The 21,064-nt window shown below is 43.1% G+C and overlaps 1 protein-coding gene and 1 pseudogene across 2 annotated transcripts in view; both read right to left on the reverse strand.

Annotated features, from left to right (window-relative positions):
* Positions 1-19,927, reverse strand: part of LOC148523556 (retinol dehydrogenase 7-like) — a 66,209-nt gene extending 46,282 nt beyond the window's left edge. The window contains exon 1 of one of the 2 annotated variants that reach the window (XM_088473176.1): positions 4,244-4,290. The gene's annotated coding sequence lies outside the window, so the exon portion shown is untranslated. Of the gene's footprint in view, positions 1-4,243; positions 4,291-19,855 lie in introns of those variants that run through there. The other variant, XM_088473177.1, reaches the window with a different exon arrangement.
* On the reverse strand, positions 6,000-6,118 carry LOC148523557 (5S ribosomal RNA; annotated as a pseudogene).
* Positions 19,928-21,064: the final 1,137 nt, after the last annotated feature.

Here is a 21,064-nt window from a genome sequence, read left to right on the forward strand (position 1 = left end):
TTAGCGCATTAAATAAGCACCAAGTGAGTTTAACCCATATGAATGCTGTATCACTAGGCACAGAGTTTAAAAACACTTATAAGGGACTCCAGAAGCCAGTGGACCACTATCTAAATGCAGAAAGGGGTAGGAATTTTGAAGAAAATCGAGCAAAGCTTAGACCAATACTTAGCGCCATCATTCTGTGTGGGCAACAAAATATTGGTCTAAGAGGCCATAGAGACAGTGACGCAGGTGACTCTGCTTACAAAGGCAACTTCAAGGCTATATTAGATTACAGAAGTGAGGGAGACAGTGAGTTGAGAGAACATCTAAGTAAGTCAGCCAAAAATTCAAGGTACACTAGCTGGCGGGTTCAAAACGGAATCATAGACATCTGTGGAAACATTCTGACTAGGATGATAGTTGCAGATGTGGATGAATTCTTTACCGTCATAGCTGATGAAACAGCTGACATCAGCAATAAAGAACAACTAGCTCTTGTCGTTCGATTTGTCAGTAAAGAAGGTTTAATTAGAGAGAAGTTCCTAAGATATATAGAATGCAGCGAGGGGGTCACTGGGCAAAATATTGCACAACAAATCCTCACAGGCATTAATATGGCCGGACTTACTGTGAACAAACTTCGTGGTCAGGCATATGACGGTGCAGGGTCAATGGCAGGGAAGGTGAAAGGTGCTACTGCAATTATATCTCGGCAGTACCCAAAGGCGGTCTATACCCATTGCTGCTCCCATGTTTTAAACCTAGCCATCATGGCAGCTTCTAATATTTCCATGGTGAGCAATATGTTTGGTGCTGTGGATCGAGTACACACTTTTTTGACTCTCACCCAAAACGCCAAACTGCTCTTGAGGCTGCTATTTCTAGCGAGTGCCCAGAAGCTACAAGAAAAAGGTTGAAGTCTCTGTGCAGGACCCATTGGATAGAACGGCATCATGCACTGGAGACCTTCCTTGACTTGTATCCTGCAATAGTGAAATGTTTTGTGGACATTTATAGTCCACCATCAGAAAATCCAGCATCCTGGAGCAAAGATAGTGTGGTTGATGCCAAATCTCTGCACCTTACTTTGACTACTTTAGTTTTGACTACATCATTACTTTAGTAGTAGTACAGCACTGTATGTCGTTTGTTAAAGGACTTACAGTCTTACTACAAGCTAAAGCAAATGACATTGTGAAGGCCTGTTCTGCAGTTGAGGTTCTAAAGGTTACAATGGCAGGAATCAGACAGGATATTGATAATGAGCATGCCATGCTCTTTAAGAAAGCCAGTGATCTAGGATTAATGTGAGGAGTAACATCTAGTCTCCCACGTACCCGTGGTCATCAAACCCATAGAAGCAATGTGCCAGCAGAAAATCCTGAAATCTATTACAGGCGTGTCATTACTGTCCCGTATCTTGACAACCTTCTCTGATCATCAGACAAAAGCCATGACAGCACTGACCATCATTCCATCTGTAATTGTTACAGACAGTGCAGATCAGAGCCAAATGATAACTAATTTCACTAATATGTATGAGGATGATTTTCCTTCTCCAAGAACATTCCATGCTGAGCTGATGCTATGGAAAAATCATTGGAAAGCTCAGGATACTGCCATTCTTCCCTCCACACCTTTTGAATCTCTATGCCATGCTAGTAAGCTGGCATACCCCAATATAAACACCCTACTTCAGATATTATGTGTACTTCCAGTCACTACCTGTGAATCAGAGTGTAGCTTTAGTTCTCTAAAGCTTCTAAAAAGCCATTTGCGCAGCACTATGGGGCAAAGCCGTCTGAATGGTTTAGCTTTGCTCCATATACATAATAAAACCCCTCCTGCTATAGATCATGTCCTGGCAGAGTTTATTTGCCTCCTTAACCGTAGAATGGAACTGGGACATATTGACATTTAAAGTACTATTAAATTACTTTACGTTTAGTTCAAATGTTGAAATTGCACTGGTAGTTTAAATTTTGTTCATACATACTGTTACACATTGTGCATAAGCAAGCTTTATGCCCAGATGCCTTGTTATTTATATTATTTATTGTTATTTATATTAATACACTTGAAGTACACAATAAAGTGTATGTTGCAAGCTTATTCTGGTTAGACGTTCTTGTCATTGAGTCTGTAACCAATTATTTGGAAACCCCCCTTTCAAAATCCTGCGTTTGCCACTGGAACCCGCTCATCTCTAATGCAAATACTAAGCAGAAGGAGTCTCAGCCTTCAAGTGTACAAAATACACAAATAGGGTAGAAAAGGGGGAGGGGGCTTGGTGCCATCTGCCCTTTAATCATCTACACAGGTTCCTACATTTGCTGTCTACATATTAGAATGGGCACTATGATAGGCAAGTCCTGGATAAATTGATATAATGTGTTAGTAGTAGGGATGTTATGGACCCAGCTTATGGGGTTCACCTTGACGTGGTCGATGGGCAAACAAGAGTTTATTAGGATTATATTGACTATCAGTGTTCTTAGTACTCAGAGTGTGCACCTGTGTTGTTCTACAAGTCTCAGCATGGCAACACTTCTTATTATGTTTAATATTAGGGTGTGCAGTCCAAGCCACCACCCAAAAACACAACAGAGTTGACGAACATACATGAATGTACACTATATAATTAAAAACTTTTTTTTAAACTCTTTTGATTAATTTTGACCCACAATATTCAGCCTTAACTTAAAGAAAAATCTAAAATACTAAGAATTACATTACTTATACTATAGACTTCAAAAGAAAAACCCAATAACTCATAACACTAAAAGTTTAGCCACCGTATTTCTCATTTTTTTGTGTGCTAAATTAAGGAAAGCAATTCTTAGGACCGTTTCCCAATTACCATATTAGTGGCTTACATCATCCAAAATGAAAATTTTCCCTGACAAATCCAAACTAGTAGAATGCTGGGGGTTCCAGGGCAACATTCTCCATAATTTTGTAAAACTGACCCTAGCTAGTGTCATAATGGTTCTTGTCCAGGAGATGTAAACAAGTTCAAACAGCCTAGTGTCAGTTTCTAACAGACACATTGTTTATATCAGAACTGCTCCCAGCTATCATTGCTAGGACAAAAAAACATTACAACTCAGGTGGGGGAGGGTGTTTTCCAAAACAGAAGACATAGGATTAGGAAAGGGACAATTGGTCTGATTCAGCATGGATCACTATTCTGCTTATATGCACGCAATGCAGTTGCTAATATCAGCGGTGATATGTAAATAATTGCAATTCGCTTTGCGATCGTAGTCTAACATAAGGACGTCCACTTCCCCTTACTCAAATCTGTATACTTGGGCAACATAGCAAAATAATCGGTAACACTGAGTAACATCGGACCCATGCGCAGAGTTAAGGCAGGTCAGACCTCACTCAGGAATTGCTTACTTCAGCGCACGCTATGAGGCCTCAGGCTGCGTATGGTATCGCATTGGCTAATTTATGCACGCCCATGCAACACCGTCCCAATGCACTGGCACGCCTTTGTTCACCCGATCAACCCCCGTCACCACCTACAAATGGCACTTCCTGTCAATCACTCTACCGTGGTTCTGCGTATCCTCTGCGATCGCAGCGGCCGCCTCGTGAATGCGCACTGTGATGCATAAGGATGCTTAGTATGCAACAATCGGCTGATTGCGTGCGTATAAGCAACTGCGATCCTTGCTGAATCAGGCCCAATGTTGGTTGAAAATCATTTTACAGTATAAGCTGTGTAATTAAGGTGTATCGGTTTTCTGATTCCAGTAAAAAAAAAAAATTGCAATGGAAAGGATTCCAGTAGGAAACATAGGATTATCCTTTAAAATTAGGATATATTTAAGCCCGAAAGGTGCGTACACACTGGGCGATTAACATGAACGATTGAATGATTACGACATCGGAATTGTTCAATCGCTCATTAATTGTTCAGTAATCGTGCAGTATAATGTCGAAAAATGACCAGCGATGCACGCTCCCGCTAGTCGTTTTCGACAACAATCATCGCCTGAAAATGCTGGCCAACCTGTCGATAATGGCAGGTTGGGCCTGTTCGGGAATGAGGGAGGGTGCCTGCACTGAATGAAATATCATTCAGTGTAGGCACATTATCCCTCTGCACGGGAAGATGAGCGATTGTACGATTACTATGTTGTAATCGTACATTCATTCCTCTATCATCTACTGTGTACGCACCTTAACTCTGATGTCTAGAATGGCTGATAGCTCTTCAGTTTAAATTAAGTTGTGTAGAACTCACCTCTACAGTTGAGTAACGAGCAGCACAGGTTCAGTCCACAGTCACTGTAGTGAGAGAGAAAGTGATGTCCTAAAAGTCATACAGTGCAATGTTGAGCAAAAAGGGAGGAGAACAACTCAAGACTGCACAGACAAAAAGGGGACAAACCTGTTCATTCAGCTACAGCAGGTAACACATTCTTTCTATGTATTGTTTTATGCTTCTATCTCATAGCATTTAACTTTTTTATATATTGTTTTGTGAAAGGAGGATTTAATTAAAATACAAACCGTATTACTGTAGAATAAAATATATTAAGGGCATAATTATGAAGTCGGTTTTTTTTATTATAAAACAATGTATAAAGATGTTAGAGATCGTATAGGGCGCAAAATAGAGTGAAGATAATGGTATGTAAAAAGGGATAACAAAAATAATTTATTGATGGTTACATGTATGTTAAAATATGATCCTGGCAGGACTAGGGTTAAAACAAAAAAAAAAAAAAAAAATTAATATGAAAGTTGATTAAAATGGTGATATTCTATTATCCTAATTAGATCAGGATTGCTATATTAACAATGGTATAGTGTTACCCTAATTGAGTGGATACATCACAATAATGAAAACAAATGGATATTGAAACATATAATAATGCAGCATATAACTTTTATAAAAAATTATAATAAAAAAACAAGTATGTTAAGTGGCGTGGGTATAATAAATAAATAAAATAAAATAATAAGTAAAGTCCAAGCTAATAGCAGCAGCTGTATAAAAGATCCAAGAATGTCTTTTAATAATGGATGTCTCATAAATCCTTGCTGTATATAGTCATGTAAAAAGACATGTCAGAGTTCAGTTTCCAAAAAAAGGTTTAAAACGTTGGTCGGTGCATGCACCTCCTACCTCTGTGTCAGTATAGGCAATGTCAGCATTCCTTACTGGTGTGTCGTGTATTGCCTCCTTACGGTTAAATCCCGGTCCCGTTGGAGATGTTAGAGACCTGTCTTGGGTGGGTCCCGTGGGGTAGCAGCCAGAGCGATGGAATCCTTCAGCCGCTGTAGAGGGATGTTACCGGCGGTGTGCGTGCACGTCTGTGTCACCGTCGGCTTCCCTCTTCCGGGTATTGTTCCGTACAGGGGGCGTGGCCTACGCGTTTTGCCCGTCCAATCAGAATGCGGGCTTCGTCAGGGCTGTGAGTGCGTGTCCTTTGTCAGTGATTTCCTTTTGTAGGGCTTTCAGACCCTCCTATTTAACTCATTCGTTGCTCACACTGCAGCAACATAAAGACGGTGGTGAGTTGTATAACATGAGAAAACCTGGAATGAGTGTGTTACATAATGAGACTAAAAATGTTACATATAGATACATAGTAGGTTATCATACATATGTAAAGATGAGAAATGGCACTAAGATCTAATGGGGTAAATTAAAACATAGAAGATTTTTTATTAGGGATAAGCGAAGTTATGAATTATAAACTTCCCTATATGGATATAGTGAAGTAATATATTTTCTAATTCTAATGTATGTTATTTTTCTTATAATGGATTCTCTATTAGTTTTTCTGATTCAGATATATATTAATATCTCTTTTAATGGATTCTCTATTAGTTAAATGTTTCTAATTGATTTGGTTCATCCTTTTTCTTCTTGGCGAAGTTGATTTATTTATTGGTGAAGTTGAATTGTGGTTCTTAGGGCCCTTGCATGATGATTATCTTCTAGCATCGTATTTCCACATTTAGGGAGCAAATGACATCATATTGAGGTTGAACTACATAACCTGATGTTCATGTGAGGTCTCCCATCACATTACTTGTCAGGCCCTACCCTGTTTAGCTTCCAAGTTCGGAAGTGGTTGGGCGGTGACAGGGTGGTATGTAAGTAGTGACCTCTAATGTGTCCCTTATCTCCCAGATTGGAAATTCCCGTACTAGTGATGCTCTTAGATACTACTTGGGGCCCTCTTGTCTTAGTCTTTAAGGAAATATGTAAATTCAAAATCGATATTCAGTCCTCTTGGTTTGAGCGTCTTGAGTTCATGAATCCATTTTGATTCTTCTTGCGACATTAACTTTATATAATCCCCTCCCCTCCAGGGTTTGTTTATTTTTTTAATAGCATGAAAGTGAAGTGTGCTTGGGTCCCCATTATGAACATTTTTATAATGGTTGGAGACACTATGGGCCTCGAATTTCTTCTCGATGTTGTTAATATGTTCCTTAATCCTTATATTGAGATTCCTTTTAGTGCAGCCTACATATTGTAGGCCGCAAGGGCAAGTCAGAAGATAAATCACCCCTTGGGTGTCACAAGTCATGGTTTCTTTAATCTTATAGTGCTTTTCCGTGATATTTGATGTAAACTCACACACTGATGAAGTCTGTTTTTTTCCGGTCATTTTACATGCTTTGCATCTGTTACAGTAGTAAAATCCTGGATTCCTTTTTTCAATCCAGGTGTTCCTAATACTTTTATTTTCTTTTATTGGCTTTAAATAACTTGTGGTTATTCTCTGTTTTAAATTTGGTGCTCTTCTATACACGAATTGAGGTTTCTTCTGTAAGAGATCTTTCAGGATGTCATCTTTTAGAAGGATATGCCAGTGTCTACGAATGATTTTTTCTATATCTTTAAATTGACTGTTAAATTGCGTGATGAAGAAGGGTCCTTTTTTTTCCTTTCTTTTTGGTTTGTATTTAAGGAGAGTTGTTCTTTCTGTTGTTTTAGCTTCCAGGAGTGCTGTTTCTAAGAGTTCCGGATCGTAATGTTGATTAATAAATTTGTTTTTCAAAAGATCTGTCTGTTCTTCGAATACTTCCATTTTTGAGCAATTACATCGTATTCTTTTGAACTGGCCTCCTGGGATACTTCTAATCCAATTCCTATGATGATTGCTTGTTGGGGGAATGAATTTGTGCATATCCACTGGTTTAGTAAAAGTCTTGGTTTGTATTGTGTCGTGTTCTATATAAATGGTCAAATCTAGATAGTCTAGTGAGCTGTTGCTCCAAGTCGATGTAAACTCTAGATTGATATTATTTTCGTTGATATACTTACTGAACATTTGCAGTTCTTCCAAACCCCCTTTCCAGATCATAAAGACATCATCTATATATCGTTGCCAAACCAATATGTATTGATTGAAAGGGTTATTGTGCCATATGGTATCATTCTCCCACTTTGCCATGAACAGGTTCGCGTAGCTAGGGGCAAATTTCGTCCCTATAGCTGTGCCGCGAACCTGTCTGTAGTGGGAGCCATTGAACCAAAAATGGTTGTGTGTTAGTATGAATGTTATACTTTCTATCACAAACTTGATCTTTTCTTCTGGAATTCCCAGTTCAAGTTCCATTATTGATTTTATGGCATCCACACCTTGTTGGTGGTCAATGCAAGTATAGAGAGATTTTACATCGTATGTGACCAAAAGGTAGCCTTCTCTCCATGTGGTCTTGTTCAGAATCTCCAAAACTTGAGTCTGTCTCTTAAATAACTTTTTTGTTTGATTACTAGTGGTTGTAGTGTCAAATCTACGAATTCTGACAGTTTGGTGGTGAGTGAGCCTATTCCTGAGACTATAGGACGTCCAGGTGTATAAAGATGTGCCCTCATATACCTTTGCTGCAGTTATGGCAAACTGACCTTTTTGGTGCGCTAGGTCCTGTATGACTCGCGCCAGGCATCTTTTTTGCACGAAAATGCATCACAATGTGATGCAACTACAGATATGCCAGCTAAACTGTTTGCGGTGAATCGTGCCATGCATAGCACGATACGCGTGCCCACAAGCGGATACGAGACTGTGCCTCCATAGGAATGCATGGTGTGATCTCAGTGAGCGCCATAGCGTAGCATGTTGAATGCAGCCACAAGGAATTGCATGACGTGATGCGTGCGCACGTTTGTGTACCGATCAGCCACAATGAAACTGGGCACATCTGTAGGATTCATCAGGAGACTGTGCTGATTAATATAATATGTGACACTTGCAGGGGCGGATTGGGATTGAAAACCAGCCCAGGAATTTTTTGAAAGCAGCCCTGATAGGGGCGGGGTCTGCTGAGGGAATGGGATGCTCCCTCATTCTGATTCTAAGTTGGACGCAGTCGCGGCTGCTACTAACCCCTTGCATGGTGCACAGCCGTCCGTCCGAATGTGCAAGGACTGAGACACCCACTTTTGCAGTTAGACATTACCATTAGACACACAGTCTGCTAGATTATCCATCTAAGTATGGCCTATGTCCTCCAATGTGAGTGATTCAGCATCTCTGCACGCACCTACTTTCAGTAACACCCCTGTATGTCACTCTAATAACACACCCATCATTGCAATTATATATATATATATATATATATATAAAACATATTATATATATTAGTGTAAGCATACACCGCACATATCATCCCCTCTAAAGGTGGCACTCAGGGATTTTTGAATAAAGACAACAGAGCCATCATTAGGTCTAGACCTAATGATGGCTGTGTTGTCTTTTTTCAAAAATTCCTCAGTGCCGCCATTAGAGGGAATGATATATAATGTGACACAGTTGTGATAGGGGTCCCACTCCAGGGGTAAATGGACTCACTCTTTACACACAGCAGCCGTAGAAACAGGAGACAAGTTTGGGAATCTCATACAAACTGGTCAGCACCAGCATAAACATAAGTCCTAGACCAGCTGGGCACTAACTATATATATACAGTCAGGTGCAAAAATATTGGGACATTGACAGAATTTTCATATTTTGGCCTCTATTCACCACCACAATGGCTTTGAAATGAAACAAACAAGATGTGCTTTAACTGCAGACTTGCAGAATTAATTTGAGGGTAATTACATCCAAATCAGGTGAACGGTGTAGGAATTACAACGGTTTCTATATGTGCCTCCCACTTTTTAAGGGGCAAAAAGTAATGGGACTATCAACTCAAAAGCTATTTCATGGACATGTGTGGGCTATTCCCTCGTTATTTCATTATCAAGTAAGCAGGTAAAAGGTCTGGAGTTGATTCTAGGTGTGACATTTGCATTTGGAATCAGTTGCTGTCGACTCTCAATATGAGATCCAAAGAGCTGTCACTATCAGTGAAGCAAGCCATCATTAGGCTGAAAAATCAAAACAAACTCATCAGAGAGATAGCAAAAACATTAGGTGTGGCCAAATCAACTGTTTGGAACATTCTTAAAAAGAAAGACCGCACCGAAGAGCTCAGCAACACCAAAAGACCCGGAAGACCACGGAAAACAACTGTGGTGGATGACAGAGGAATTATTTCCCTGGTGAAGAAAAACCCCTTCACAACAGTTGGCCAAATCAAGAACACTCTCCAGGAGGTAGGTGTATATGTGTCAAAGTCAACAATCAAGAGAAGACTTCACAAGAGTGAATATAGAGAGTTCACCACAAGATGTAAACCATTGGTGAGCCACAAAAACAGGAAGACCAGATTAGAGTTTGCCAAACAACATCTAAAACAGCCATTACAGTTCTGGAACAACATCCTATGGACAGATGAGACAAAGATTAACTTGTACCAGAGTGATGGGAAGAGAAGAGTATGGAGAAGGAAAGGAACTGCTCATGATCCAAAACATACTACCTCATCAGTGAAGCATGGTGGTGGTAATGTCATGGCGTGGGCATGTATGGCTGCCAATGGAACTGGTTCCCTTGTATTTACTGATGATGTGACTGCTGACAAAAGCAGCAGAATGAATTCTGAAGTGTTTCGGGCAATATTATATGCTCATATTCAGTCAAATGCTTCAGAACTCATTGGACGGCGCTTCACAGTGCAGATGGACAATGACCCGAAGCATACTGCAAAAGCAACCAAAGAGTTTTTATAGGCTAAAAAGTGGAATGTTATGCAATGGCCAAGTGAATCCCCTTACCTGAATCCGATTGAGCATGCATTTCACTTGATGAAGATAAAACTGAAGGGAAAATGCCCCAAGAACAAGCAGGAACTGAAGACATTTGCAGTAGAGGCCTGGCAGAGCATCACCAGGGATGAAACCCAGCGTCTGGTGATGTCTATGCGTTCCAGACTTCAGGCTGTAATTGCCTGCAAAGGATTTGCAACAAAATATTAAAAAGTGAAAGTTAGATTCAGGATTGTTTTGTTTGTCCCATTACTTTTGGCCCCTTAAAAAGTGGGAGGCACATATAGAAACCGGTGTAATTCCTACACCGTTCACCTGATTTGGATGTAATTACCCTCAAATGAAATCTGAAAGTCTGCAGTTAAAGCACATCTAGTTTGTTTAATTTCAAAGCCATTGTGGTGGTGAATAGAGGCCAAAATATGAAAATTCTGTCAATGCCCAATATTTATGCACCTGACTGTATATATATATATATATATATATATATATATATACTGCTTATAGCAAGTGGATGGGCGGCACTTTAGATGTACTGTATATGTGTATATATATATATATATGTATAACACAATGCCTACAATACGCTAAATATATAGTAAAATTATACTAAATAATTCAATAAATTCTATATATTAGTATAGGCTGCTTCCCCAAGTAAAGTCCTTTGCCAGGTCAGGAACAAAAAATTATCTGGATTGGGCGGTCTTCAGCTGCGCCAAACACAATTTGTTAATAATAGTTCAATAATGCTTTAGTTGTCCTGTTAAGTCTTTCAGTGTTCTTTTAGTTGTCAAAGTTGGAGGATAAGGTTCTTCTTATAGTTTCTACAATGAGACCCTTTTTTTTCACTGCCTGACAAGGGAACTGAGTGCACAAGCAGAGATTAGTCTTGGGTAACTAGGGTAGTGGGACCTGTGCCACCGCCCAGGGCACCGCAGGGCAGGGGGGCGCTGTTCGAGCCTTTCAATTTTCTGTTTATAATCATTCTCACTTGTAGCTTTATCTTATTTTATACCCAGCTCCTGGCCCCCACATGACTCTTCCCCATGAGGTCATGCCCCTTTTTCGGGTGCGTTTTGTCCCCATTTGAAAAATAGGTAAGTGCGCCAATGCTCTTTCTGGTACAGGGCACCAAAAAGTCTAGTTACGGCTCTGCATAGACATGGGTGTCCCTCAGTCAATTTGATTTAGCAATCTGTGCTTAACTATGGATATCCTTAAAACCTGGACTGTTAGGCTGCCTTGAAGACTGAGTTTTAGGCCCACTGGTCTAGGCGGTAATTGTACTAAGATTCGTGTTTGCTTTCTATTACAATCCAATGGACATTGGCAGCAGATTGGTGCCCAAAAATACAGGATTTACTATTCAATGTTTATCAGTGTTTATTGCAAAGTGCCAGAGACACCCATCTTTTTTCTATCTAAAACCTGGCTGATTGTTCCCTTTATGCAGTTGCATCACAAGGGGGTTGCGGGCCGCACCCGGGTGTCACCCGCCGAGGCATGAGTTTTCCTCGGTTTTCCAAAAACCAGCATCTGGCAGGACCAACTAGGGCTGAGGGAGGGTGGGTAATGCTATTGCAGGGATAAAAACAGCAAGGGATCCACATGCCATAATGGTAATCAGCCACCAACTGGTCAGCCCAGAGATGTAATGCCTTGGAAACTTGGGACCCCCCCCCGAAATGGTACAATCAACCTGGACTCTTCCCCAAATTGCTGCAGGTATGTGGGGGTAATGGTAATAAATAGTGAAATAAAATAGTTTTTTTACAGGAGTCCAAGCAAGTCCGCCCTGGCATGATAGCACTTGCAGAACCACGTGCCAGCATGCTCAGACATTAATGGCTAAAGAAAATATTAAAATAAACAAAAGATACAGAATATTGTACACTTTTATTAAAAAAGCTTTCCCACACACACAGGGCCGGCAACAGAAATTTAATGTCCCTGGGGGGCCCACATACTCACCACCACAACCCCCATTCCTGCACATCCCTCCCCTGCATGTGTGATATGTGAAGCATGATAATGTTAACTGAAATTATGCCAGCCTTAAAATAAAGTAAAAATACACCATGACTTACCACTCTATCTCTCTGTCACTAATGATCAGTGGGGTAACTAGGGCAGGGCGAGCGGGGTTCGTGCCCTGGGCGACGTTGGATCGGCGGCGCGGGGGGGGGGCGCAGCCGGCCACGGTAATGGCCCGCCCGCCGGGACGTCAGTCCCATAATGCTGAGCGCCAGCCCGGGCGGACTGGAGGGCGGGAGCGGCATCGCGGACAGGTGCAGGAATCAGGTAAGTATATTTTTATATATATTTATTTATTTTTAAACCTATCTGCACAACGGGGGAGGAGTTGGCTACTACTGGGGGGGACATCTACTGGGGGTGCCATTGGGAGGACCTCTACTGGGGGGGGGCTACTCTACTGGGGACTACTACTTGGGAGGAGGACCACCACTGGAGGCATTCTAAAAGGGGCCTAGTATTACTAGAGGCACTGCACTCGGGGGACCACTACTGGGGGCAATAATAGGAAGGGCCACTACAGGGACCACTGGATGGGGGGGGTCACTACTGGGTGCCTGCATCAGGGGGACCACTACTGGGGGCACTGCATGGGAGGGGGGACACTACTACTGGGGGCACTATATAAGGGGCTTACTGCTAGGGGCACTGCAGGGACCACTACAGGGGCCACTAGATAGGGGGGATCACTACAGGGTGCCTGCATAAGGGGACCACTACTGGGAAAACTGCATGGGGGGGACTACTGCTGGGGGCACTATATAAAAGGGCACTGCATAAGGGGATACCGCTACTGGGCACACTGCATTGTGGGGACTGCTACTGGGGGCACTGCATAAGGGGGAACACTACGTGGGGCACTGCATTTGGGGGGGCCACTACTGGGGGTACTGAGTAAGGGGAACTAATTGGGGGCTGTATAAGAGGGACCACTACTGGGGATACTGTATAAGGGGCACTACTATGGGCCTGCATGAGAGGGACCACAACTGCATACTGGGGGTACTGTATAAGGGTTACTACTGGGGTTAAGGTGCATATGGATAGGAATGTTCAGTTTGAAAATAAAGGGGTGTGGCATGTTGCGCGCACATGGGGGGGGCTCCGTTTTCAAATTTGCCCTGGGCTCCAAATACCCTAGTTACGCCACTGCTAATGATACAGGCTGTAAATCTTGTCTGCCGTCTCTTGCAAGGTCTTCTTGATGACAGTGCTGTGGATGCCTTAGGGGTAGGAGGGATGATGTCTGCAGCCAGCCATCCTCATTCCTCAGCCCCTCATCACCTTCCTCATATTCAATCTATTATCACCATCATCAGCCCAGAAGCCCCCATCACTTTCTTCGTCCCCAGCCCAATCACTTTCCTTTGCACCCAGCCCATCACATTAATCAGCCCCATCACCTTTCTCCATCACTTGTGTTCCCAGCCCCCTTCACCTTCCTCTGCCCCCAGCCCCCTTCACCTTCCTCTGTCCCCAGCCCCTATCACCTTCTGCCACCTACATCTTCTTCTATCCCCAGCTCCATCACCTTCCTCTGTCCCCAGCCCCTATCACCTTCCTCTGCCCATCACCCTTCCTCTATCACCTGCGTCCCCAGCCCCCTTCACCTTCTTTTGTCCCCAGCCCCTATCACCTTCTGCTCCCAGCCCCCATCACATTCCTCTGCCCCTTCACCTTCCTCCATCCCCAAACCATCACGTTCCTCTGCCCCATCACCTTCCTCCATCACCTGCCTCCCCAGTCCCCTTCACCTTTCTCTGTCCTCTTCACCATCCTCTATCCCCAGCCCCATCACCTTCCTCCCTCCCCTTCACCTTTGTCCATCCCCAGCCCCCATCACCATCTTCCAGCCCATATCACCTTCTCCCATCATCAGTCCCTATCACCTTCCTCTTCCCCTTCACCTTCTTCCATCTGCAGTCCCCATCACCTTACTATAAGGTTACACCACCGCATTGCTGACTTAAAGGTCATGCCCGGCCCAGCACTGCCCGGGCCAGGCTACAAGGGACCAGCCACTGGGTGGCAGCTATGGGTCCCAGTGGCCACAGGTGGAACAGTGAGTCCGCCGTCCGTGGCCATGTTTTGTGCCTATCTGGGCCTCAGGGCCCCTCTGGACCCAGTATGGGTGTACCCTTAATTCCCGCCTGTCACCAGGCTGCCCACACATCCCTCTTTCACTAATTTAATACTCACAAAATACATGAATAAATCCTCTTTGTTTCATGTACAGTAGCATCCACAATTTTTTTCAAAACAAAACAACAATGAACAGACACCTTTTGCAGGGTCCCTATGCTTCTGTCACTCCATTGAAATTAGAGACAAATGGGTTCAGTTTTCAGGAACTTATGGGACCAGAGTCCCCGCTCAGATCTTCCCCGCCATATTCAGATCCACAAACTAGGCAAAATGTCATCTTCCTAGCGCCAGATCTCATGTGTTTTGTATTCTAGTGTATATAAAATTCTCTCCCCATGATCTGGTGCCATTTCTCAATGTAGATCGAGGGACACTGTACTACAGGCACTGCATTGTTGGGCTGACTGCAGAAGAGGGTGTTGGGACTAGTCTGTAGTGTACTAAAGCTAGGGCTCAAGGGCATAGAGGGTTTAAGAAAGGGCACCTGAAATCAAAACAATATTGTACAATGTTAAAGAAAAAAAAAATCACCTCTAATAATAAAGGGAAAGTTTACGGTTTAAAAATACTAAATTGCCCACATGCTACATGCAGTGGCAAAGAAAAGCTCAAGCTTTGGCCTATATTATTGACTGGTAGTTCTTCAACTGCTGTCAGTCAGGCATCTTCTTCTGTAACCTCACATGACGATGCAACACCTTCTAATCCTTGAAGTCTAGAAGGGTTGTCAAAATTAAAACAGGCAAATCAGTGCAGAAAAAAAAACTGAGGCTGAAAAACAGGAGAGTCTAAGGGTGTTCATGAGTACTATGTGTGAGTCTGACATTTCTGAATATCTGCACCTTCTGCAAATGTGGGGATGAGCAGCACAAGTAAAGATGGTAATATAATAGAAATTGAGAACGCTAGTGTGGAAATGCAACAGGAGAATGAGGGGGATATTTGTGTACTATCTGACACTAGTAGTGGCAGCAGTTCTTGCTCATGATATAAAGAATGTCATTGTCATGCCTGGGCAGAAAAGCCACTTCTTGGGTGTGGAATTTTTTTAACCCAAATCCTGACATCTTCTGTACCATTTCTGTACCATTTCAGAGGCTAAAGTTAGTAGAAGCAAGGACTTTTACATCTATGCACCTCTTCCCTGTTATGTCATTTGCTGCAAGTTCATGCAACTTATTTAACAAAATTATAATAATTTGTAAAATAATAACAAGCAGTCCAGGATCTGCTACCAGCAGTTTCCACCAGCACATGCAATCTACACTGCCAACAACCTCATCATCAACCTCCTCATTAATGATCAGAGGTAGTCCTTCCAAAAAATTGTTTTGTGGGGGTCCAAACAAACAAAAGACTTTAGCCACAAAAGTGGCAGCCCTGTTACTGACATGCTTGGTTTGTTAAACTGTGCATGTCATAAGGGTGGGTGGGAGAGCCCAAGGACAATCCCATCTTGCACCACTATTATTTTCATTATGGGCAGAATTTTTGAGGGGCACTGGAGACAGTCTTTTCTGCATAGACAAACATTTTTATTAGTTATTGCTCTAATTGATTACTAATTAGCAACAGATTAGTAACCAGAAATAATGTGGTGACTCACAAAAAAACAATTAACAGAATTATGGTACATATTTAGTATTATTCAGTAATATGCACAAATTTTTTTAATAGATTATTCACAACAGTCAACAGAAATGCTTGCAAGCTTTTAGATAATGAATAAGATGAAAATCTGTTTGTGGACTAGATTTAGGAGAAATAACATGGTATTATGCCTCATACTCAGGGGTATATTTACTAATGTGCAGATTTTATAAGTGGAGATGTTGCCCATAGCAACCAATACGATTCTACTTAAAATTTATCTAGCGCCTCCTATAAGATAATAGCTACAATCTGATTGGTTGCTATGGGCAACATCTCCACTTCTAAAAACCCACACTTTAGTAAATATACCCCTCAGATTCTCTGGTGTACCTCATTGATATACTACAGGGCTGTGTTACCCATTTAAGAAGGAGGAGGGGTAGGGTAGTATGGTCAGCAGGTCAGCCTCTAATATTTGTTAGTGCAAGAAAGGCTGTTTTGGAGTTTGCAGCTCTGCGGTGTAACTATTAATTGTATTGGCTTCTCTTTCAACATTTCTGAGGAATCCTTGGACATTAGCATTGTATTCTTCTATTGCTTTAAATTTTATTTTCTTAAATCAATCCTTTACATGCCTTCCAATACATACATATTCCATCTCCCTGTACTGCTCTCTGACCTCTGATCTAGTTATTGATTAATGAAAACATTCTTGGTTTTCTATGGGGTCGTATAGTTTTTTAAACTGCCATCCTGTCTACCACTGCTGTGTGTCAATGTTTCATAGATGTGCTACAGTCTTTTAAACTGAAATGTGTTTGTGCAGCTTCTCTTGCTAAGTTTAGCAAGTCAGCCTTTGGACAATAGTGGTGAACAATATTGTGAGCTGTGAAGTGTTCAAAATTGTCTGGAAATGACTGCAAATTAATGTTATTGTGGTTAATAATAATGTTGGAACAAAAACAGACCCACATTACGTGATTTTAGCTGTTTTCAGCAATTTTGTGGAAAAAAAAACAGGTCCAAAATCAAAAGAAGTGAGGTTGGTTTTGGCAAAACCAAAACAAGACTAAAGAATAATTTACAGGTACAATCAAAACACAAGGGTCAGCGCACATCACTGATTGAAATGATAGGAGAAGGGCTGACTGGCTGAGAGCTGGCACTGCCATGGAAACTATTCTCAGGCTCTCAGTCAATCTGTGCTTCCCCATTCATTTTAATGGAGTGACTGGGAGTAACCTATCACTCAGCTCCAGGACCCTGCAAAGGGTGACAGTTCAAATTTCTTTGCTTTGAAAATAATTGTGGATGCTACATGGAACAAAGAGGATCTAATCCATGGATTTTGTGAGTATTACATTGGTGAAAGAGAGATGTGGGGGAGTTTTTTTTTTATTATTATTATTTTAAATAAATGGATTCTATATGTAGTGTCTTGTGTTTTTTTAATAATTTTTTTACAGGCAGACTAAAGGCGCCAGAAGGTCCTTAATGTCTGGGCTAGCTGTCACTTGTGGTTCTATTAGTGCCATCATGCCAGGCAGGCTTGCTGAGACTTGTAGTCCACCTGTACAGAACAATGGGACAGATTCAGAGATGTACGCAAGCCCGATGCTTACATACATCTCCGATGGTGAGAGATCTGCGCACGTGCAGATGCCACACTACACATGTGCAGATCTCATTCTGATGCATGCTGCAGCTATTTGGGGGCAAGGCATACATGCCTACCCTCCCGGTTTTCGCGGGAGGCTCCCGATTTTTCGGGTAACCCCCCGCACCCCCGGAAGGGTAGGCATTTCTCCTGCTTTCTGCCCACTTCCTAGCGAAGTGGGCAGAATGGGGAGAACTTCCGCAGCAATCGCGGATCTCTGTGTAGGGGGCGGGGCTTAATTACGTGATTCTGCATGAATCGCGTCATTTAGCCCCGCCCCTTATGCAAATTTATGCCAATAGCAGCAATTTGCCGTGAAGGGGGCGGGGCCTAATGACACAAAATGTCAGGCCCCGCCCCCATAACGACCCGATCTTTCTACTCTCCCCAAGTCTCACGCAAAAGAGAAATACCATGTAGGCAAGTATGGGGCAAGGATAGGGTGACAACAGCCAGTATTATTGAAAATGAGGGCTTGTCAGCTCCATTTTTATGTGTGCAAAGGCCAGGGTCTGTCTCTTCCATTGCAGCTTCACTGGTTGTGGCAGTGTGAAAACACCAACCATCCTAAGTAACTTGGGGATTACTCAGATGACCAATGTTCACGCAGACAATCTAATGCTGCATCTTCAGACACAGAATTCAGAGAATCTGTCAGAAGGCGTCTATTTACACAAGACGCCCCCTGTGGTATTAGCATATTATTGCACAGTGTACTAAGGGCCTGATTCAGAGCCGCTCGTAAGCGGCCGCTCGTTCGCTCCGAGCCATGTTTGCCCAACTGTGCATGCGTACGGATCGTAATACGCATGCGCGAACCAGTCAGTGTGGCCGAAAATCGTTTGTTCGCTAAATAGCGAATGCCTGCTAATTTGAGTGACAGAAGGAGGCGTAAGTGGGTGGTAACAGGGGAAGGTGCTTGAAAACGGGGAGTGGAAAGCAGAACGCAGGCGTGCTTAAAGGTCAAAACAGGCGTTTTAAGGGTGTGCATAATTAATACTGGAGCGTGATTGACCACGTCACTAGATTATTTTATAGCCAGAACTGCTCGCAAATTTGTGGTAGCAAACACCAGCCACAAGAATAGCGAGCAGTTCATACGCTGTTCGATGTACTCTTTTTCAAAATTACAACCGCAAGTTTTGTTCGCTCGTTCAGACATAGAGGCGTCAACAGACCGCAAAGAGCGAATGGTTCATTTGATAGCCACCCCTTTTTGTTGAACGAACGACCGCAAATAGCGACCGGCTCTGAATCAGGCCCTAAGTCCCAGCAGCTGTACAATAACGTCCATCAGGCCCAATTTTTCAGTATTACCATTACTTGCACATACCACATTGGTTATCCCTTGGGAGGGGGACCCCAGTTTTTTTGAGAGTCCTGACTTCTAGTCTTGAGCTGGTTATTGTTATAGCAGGGCACCCCCTTACTGTTTGTCTCCTTGTTATAGTTTCACCCCCTTCCCCCCCAATTGGCTGTTTTTCCTTGATCTTTCAATGCCAGCCCTGACTTAGAGATCCAGGGCTTGTTGTGGATTTGTGTGTGTGTGTGTGTGTGGGGGGGGGGGGGGGGGCTATCAGCTGTGATGTTTCTATGCTTCTATCATGGTTACAAAGCCAATGGTTAGTAAATTCAGGATTTCTGTGTGTCTATTTTATATAATCATGGATTGCTCCATTGATCTTTTGCTATCTAAAGTCTGGTTTTTTGTTTTGCGATTTCTAGTCAAATTTTCCATTAGTAAACAGTGGCGTAACTAAGGTTAATGGTGCCCAGGAGAAATTAAAATATAGTGCCCTTTCAAAACTCTGGTTGAACTCTTACATTGATACTCAAACACACACTAGAACGTGAAAGTAATACTCCTTTCAGACTTATGCCAAAATCCCGGGTTTTTGCGCATGAATGCACATCAACCTGGGTCTGGCGCAAGTCTGAAAATGCGCTACCCGGGTTGTCAGTCCCAGGTCTGCGACCCTGTTAGCTTGCAGGGTTTTTCCCGGGACTTGCAACCCGGGTAGACAGCCTGGCTCTAGTGTAAAAGGTGCTACCCGGGTCTTTTAGACCCGGGTCGTGCCTTAAACAAGCTGATTGGCCGGGAGACAGTGGCACTTGGAGGTGAGATCATCTCCAAGTGCCCACTGAATGCTGAAAGACTCGGGTCGGGTGTGAAGGGATACAACCCGGGAATAACCCGGGTCATCTCCCTTTGTGTGAAAGGGGTATCCTGGCTTCAACCTGTGCTTTGGTGACCTGGGTTCGACCCAGTGTCAGGGTTCAGCCTAGGATCGTCTATCTCTTACCTCCGTGCCGGCTTCCCCTGACTTCCTTGTGGTCAGACGCCTGGTGCAGTGAGGGGTGAGATGCTGAGTATTCTACCTTAGGTGCTTTTGCGGACTTCCATGGTCAGCTGTGTGTTTTGGGGATCGGAGTTCCCATCATGGGCACCGCCATGAAAGTTCCTCTCATGTGACAGTCCTCCTAACCAATGGTAGCATGATCTCAGTCAGCTGATGCTGTGCTCCAATAATCTGCTACACCTGGGTATAAATCCACCCCCAGAACTTCAGGAAGATGCTGTTCAACTTCGTTAATCCAGTGCCTGTGATACTCCCACTGTTGCTCTGTGCTAAATCCTTCAGCGTGTTGCTTCAGCCTGCTCACAGTTCTCCAGTTTCCTGTATTAGCTTCCATGCTATTCTCAGTCTGAGAGATCAGTTCTCTCCCAGTATCCTGTCTTTCATGTTTTCCATGTCTATGTGTCTTGTTAAGTGCTGTTAGTTCTGTGGCTATCACCCTGTGTCACTGAGGTGTCAGATTACCTGCTATTACTGTTAGCTCCCAGCTGCATCTTTTAGTATTCCCAGCCTGTCTACCTCTCTGTGTCTCACTGTGCTAATCACTAGTTAGCTTACAGCTGGACCTCCCAGCACTCTCCCAGTATTTACCTTTGTCCAGTACCAGCATTTCTAGCTCTCCCAGTATTTTGCCTTTGTCCAGCACCAGCATTTCTAGTTTTCCCAGAATAAGCATTTGTCCATTCTGCTCTGTGTTTGTCTGTGCAGCCAGCACCTGCATATTTAGCAAACTCCAGTACCTGCCAGTGTCCACATCTCCCTGAGCTGCTGTGCTAATCAGTTCCTGGTTTTCTCAGCGATTCTCAGAACATTTCTCAGTAATCTCATGCAAGCCGGTGATCAGGATTTCTAATTGTGTTCTAGTTTATCTCCAGTGTTCTAGCAATAACTTCATGTAATATAGTTTCCGGTCTTCTGCCATTCCCAGGTATCTGTCCAGAGGGCCGCGACCTGCTCACTTGGTGCAGCAGAAAACCAAATCCCAATTGAAGGGGGTCACAGGAGAAAACTACCAAGTGAGTTAGACTCCACGCCTCTGGGCAGGTCTAGCCAAACCTGGGTTTGGCCGCAACTAGGAGACCTAGTCCAGTCACTTCCCTAGTCACGCGCACCTCCCAGCTCACCGTCCTCCGGAGGAACACTTGCACCGGATCG

The sequence above is a fragment of the Taudactylus pleione genome, unplaced genomic scaffold (assembly GCF_031769625.1).
Source record: "Taudactylus pleione unplaced genomic scaffold, aTauple2 ptg000130l, whole genome shotgun sequence".
NCBI classification, from domain to species: Eukaryota; Metazoa; Chordata; class Amphibia; order Anura; family Myobatrachidae; genus Taudactylus; species Taudactylus pleione.